Here is a 5,340-nt window from a genome sequence, read left to right on the forward strand (position 1 = left end):
CTTGTCTCGTCATCCCTTGAAGATTGAAGAGGGATCTTTCTCTTGTTAAAAGTATCGTGGCGCTGACTTAAGTAAGTCAACCAACTCGAGGATTGCGTCAAATTCTAATTTCTTAAAAGCAGCATATGAAATGAAAAGCTCCAGTATTAAACAAAGCTATACTCGGTACGTCGAAACATTAATCGTACCTGCCAGGTTTCCCTAATCTCCTGCTGCTTGGTGTTGGTTAAGGGCATAGGCCCTAACGTATCGTGGTTGCCCTTGATTTCCTCTAGGGCCTTGGTTCTGTTCCTGTTGGTTTCCGGGATATTGTTGTTGGGGTGCTCCTCCTCCTTTCTTTGGGCATGCTGAAGCAAAATGCCCTGTTTCTCCGCAGTAATAACAAACATTCGTTCCTTTCATGCATTCCCCTAAATGGGGTGTTAGGTCCGGGGGGTCTCGATCGAATAGGTGTATGGGGGGGGGAAATACACCTATAGGCTATTTTTGCAACAATCTACTGACCTCAATCAGAGGGATCTCAGTCAGAGATTGAAACGAAACTTTGCACGCAAACAAGGACTCCTATTTTTACTGAAAACAGTTTTGACCAACAGGGTTGATGACTGATACTGAAAGCTCTTCAGTAATGAGTTATCAGTTAAGTTGCTGGAACTTAACTGATCCAAGTAAGGGCTTCAGTCGTGTTTGCTAAGATAGAGATGATATCACTCTTCCTTACTATCAGAGGATAGTTGATCACTATTTTATTAGCAACAAATTACCGCAACTAACACGGTGCAATTGTAGCACAAATTGGTAACCAAGTATCGTATCCACAGGGACTGACACAACGAAACTACTTTAGCTATTTCCTAAACAGACTCTCACAGTATGCAGGTAAACGAAAGCAGGAAGGTTTAATTAACTTATACTAAAACGCAATTAACAATAATTAAAAAGACGTAGGAAAATTCGAATATTAAAAGACAACTGATCCTAGGGTAGTAAACTCATTAACTAAATCCACATAATAAATCTATTAATCCTATGTACCAGTTTAATCCAGTTATGACGAGAGATCACTTAATTAATCAATCATTCTCGCTAGAGCAGCAACGATCGTAGATTAGTAAATTATCTATCTCCGTTAGGTCTCAAGAAAATCTACTAACTCCCAATAGCTCATAAGAATAGCTCCCTATGATCCACCTATCTCCGCTAGGTCTCAAGGTTAAAATCATATCATACATTCCTGAATCCGCTAAACAGTTATCTCCGCTAGGTCTCAAACCGAATAGCTAAACATGCAAACTATTGATCAGATAATTCACAAGAAATTAAGCACCAGGAATTATGAATCATAAACTGGAAGGCACAAAGGTATTAACAAATAAATCACATAAATTCAATCAACTATTTACAAACCCTAGAATCAGCTAAAGGGAACTAGCCAGACATGCTGAAATAAAACATAAACATAATTAAGAAGAATGCAATTATAAAAACTAAATTGTATAAAAACCGAATGAAAAACGATTGTAGCGGCTTGAATCTTTAGTCTTGATCCAAGCCTTTAAAACTAGAAAGCAATAAAATTCTGAAAGCTAGAAAACTGAAAAATAAAGTCTGGGAACTTAAAAAGGGAACCCAAAATAGGTCAAAAGAAGACCTATTTATAGTACAAGGGTAAAATACAGAGTTTGAGCTCGAAAAGGACTTTGAAAAACGAATAAAACCGCAAAAACCCGGACTCACGGCGGTCGCACGGCGGACACCTGGCGGTCGCCGCTTCCTTCTTTATTTTCCTTCTGCACGCGGCGGGCGCCCGGCGGGCGCCGCCCGATCGCCAGCCACGCTGATTTCTCGGCGGGCTGAGCGGCGGGCGCCAGTTGGGTCGCCGGCTGCTTCCTGAAATTCCTCCATCAGCCGGCGGTCGCCGGCTGGGTCGCTGGTTTATCACCGGCAGCTCCGTTTCTTCCTTTTCTCGAGCTCTTCAAGCTCGTTTCGTCGATTTTTGCATCCGAAACACTAGTAACTTGATATTTGGATCTTCAACATCCATATGTAGCTTTCAAAACACTCAAACCTAAAGCAAAATAACCAAAACCATACCCAAAAGTAATATCACAAAAGAATATGAAACTTAAACCAAATGATATCACAACCAAGCATAATTCTAGCACTTTGAACTCTTAAACACTCCTAAAAACAATGCAAAATGAGTGTTTATCAACTCCCCCAAACTTACATCATTGTTCGTCCTCGAATAATGGAAAGAATAAACTCAATAAACACGAATGGGCAGAAATTTGGATCACAGAGGCCTCAGAAAAATGTAGAAAGTTAGAATTCTCAAATCTCCAACAAGTAAACATAAAGTTCACCAATTAAACACGACTTAAAGCAAAATCAACCTTGAATTTCAAACAATTGAATCTCACTATGTATGTGTTTCACTCAACTCTCAATGTGTATGATGGGACGTGTATACTCTCATCGAATTCAATGCAATGCAGATCACTTACCATAGGCTTGCCAATCGTCTACAATCTCCATCGCTAAAAGTGTGCCAAGACTAAGATCAAATAGGTCTTTATTTTTGGGTTATAATGTAGGGCCATTGGTTAAGGTAGGGAAATATAGGCTAAGTGACTCAAATAAATCAAGAACACCACCCTTATGATTTCACTAATCAAGCATGGAATAAATTTCATCTTCCACCCAACTATATCACCATAATCAACACAACTCAAGGGATTTAATCATCACAAAACAGAACTAAACACTCTTTTATGCTCTCCATTTATTTCCAACAAACAAAGTCGACTTTCAAACAAATATCTCAATATACACTCGACTTCACACTTTTTTTCCTTTTTTTTTTCACAACTTTTCTAGAGCTCATAAGAGTAAATAGTAACACAAAATCATCCCTTCTTTTTCACAACCCACTATGAATATTCACCACACAAAGATTCCCATATACTACATCACCCCCTATCATCCAGCTAAAGAATCAAAGCTAAATAGGCTCAAAGTGGATAACAAAGGATAATTTTTTCATTAAGGACAATGTTTGGGAAAATAATGTGGCTAACAAAAGATGGCCTAAAATCATCTCCTAATCCTGGGCACAACAGCAACCTCAACACAGAAACCATGGCAAGTTCTAGAAGATCACCACATGCAATGACAAAACTTACAACAAAGAATAAACTGTGCATGATAAACAGTTAAAGCTCAAATCCTCACAGGTTTATTCAACGTCCCACAATCAAGGTCAAAATCACCCTAAATTATGCAAATTAGTTCAAATTATGCTCAACTCGTCAAAGAAGATTGAATTCTACAAAATTTAATCAAAGAAATCATCATAAGCCCCTCACCAAAAATCTAATGGAGTAATAACCAACTCAAAAGCATTGCAACAAAGCACCAACCAAGCAGGATAAAACAATAAAGCTAACATAAAGATAAAAGTGATACACATATCTATTCTCACCCCCCTCCCCCAAACTTATTACAGAACATAAGTTCGAAAATAAGTTTGGAGGGATGATGATATGTGTGTCACTACTCACATAAAAACATGCTCCATGGTGGTGGTATGAATAAAGCGCGAGTTCCCGCATCTTCCAAGCTTAACACTGCACTAAAACCCCAAACAAAACAACAAAACAAAAAGAAACAAAACGAAACTAAAAGAAAGAAAAACAAAACAAAGAAAAACAGTTGGGTTACCTCCCAACAAGTGCTTAATTTAACGTCTAGAGCTCGACGATACCTCAAAAACACTTCATGGAGGTCGGAAACAGCACTCTAACCATTGGAAAGCTTTTTTACTCTTGGGTGCTCTCTCCACCAAAACACTTCTCTTGGCTCGAACATCCTCCACAAGCATTGCCCCCTTCTCATTCTTGTTCCGAAAAATCCGGAATTTCACTTTCTTCTTCTTGGGGGTATGGGTTTTCAAAGACCCCCCATCATGCTCCAAAAACAAACACATCTCAAAAGTCAGAACTTCTTTTGGTTTTGGAGTTTTTTTCTTGGCTTCATACTTGGGCAGCTCATTCTTCTCAACCTCTTCATCCTCCGAATTTGCTAGAAAACTGTCAGCCAAATTTATCACTTCATTCTGGGGAACTTCCTTTGGTGGAGGTTTCTTGAAAATCACAGTTTCCCCATAGGCTCCCAATGTCATCGTCCCCCTTTGCATATCTAGCTTTGCTCCACATGTGGCAAGGAAAGGTCTCCCTAACAGCAAAGGCATCTTTGGATCCTCCGGAATATCCAACACTACAAAGTCGACTGGGAAGAAAAAATCACTCACCTTCACAAGCACATCTTCCGCAACTCCTAGAGGTTTAGAGCAAGACTTATCAATAAGCTGAATTGTCTTGTTGGTTGGCTTCAAATCCCCCAGCTTCAACTTCCTATAAACTTTGAAAGGCATGACATTTATGCTTGCTCCGGTGTCACACATCACTTTCTCAAACAATGACTTTCCAATCTTCACAGGAATATTGAAGCTGCCCGGATCTTCTCTCTTTGGAGGCAACTGATACTCCTTCACTGCGAGCACCTCCTCAAATTCATTGAATGCACTCTTCTTTTCCATCACAAGCCTTCACAATTTGCACCTCATTTGGCTTGTTTCTCAAGATCTCCACGGAAGAAATATTCACAGCCAACTTCTTAAATGTCTCCAAAAATTTGGAGCTTTGCTCATCTAATCTTGGCCTCGGGAATGGAAGAGGGAAAGGTGCTACAGGCTTGTACTCTGGCCTGGGAAACGTAGGAGTAGGAATAGGCTTCTTAACAGTAGAGGTATTCGATGATACCTTAGAAGTAGGCGGCGAATCGCACACAATCGTCTCCAGGTCATCATCCTCCATAATCTCTACATTTTTTTCCTTGCCATCCTTGCCGTCCCGCTGCTCTGGATGATTCCGCTGCTCTTCATCCTCAACTGAATTATCAACCACCCGGATGGAATGAAATTGCTGATTTTGCTGAGGTTGTTGATATTGGCTCTTCGGATTGAACTGAGTGTTGCTAGGTAATTGGCCTGGCTTGTTCTGCGCAGCTGCTTGGTTGGCCATCTGACCAACTTGAGTCTCCAATATCTGCACTTGCTTGGACAGTGCTGAAAAATTATTTCCAATTTGACCCACTTGAGACTCCAAATTGGTCATCCTTGTATTAACAGTTATCTTCATGCTAGACATCTCTGTTAACATTTGCTGCATCATATCCTCCAGCGATACCTTCTTCGGCTCATTTATAACTCCTCCGCTAGATACAGAAAATCCAGGTGGAGGCTGCAAAGCATTGTTCGGATTGCCGTAAGAAAGGTTA

Source organism: Salvia miltiorrhiza, chromosome 5 (genome assembly GCF_028751815.1).
Source record: "Salvia miltiorrhiza cultivar Shanhuang (shh) chromosome 5, IMPLAD_Smil_shh, whole genome shotgun sequence".
In the NCBI taxonomy this organism is placed as follows: domain Eukaryota; kingdom Viridiplantae; phylum Streptophyta; class Magnoliopsida; order Lamiales; family Lamiaceae; genus Salvia; species Salvia miltiorrhiza.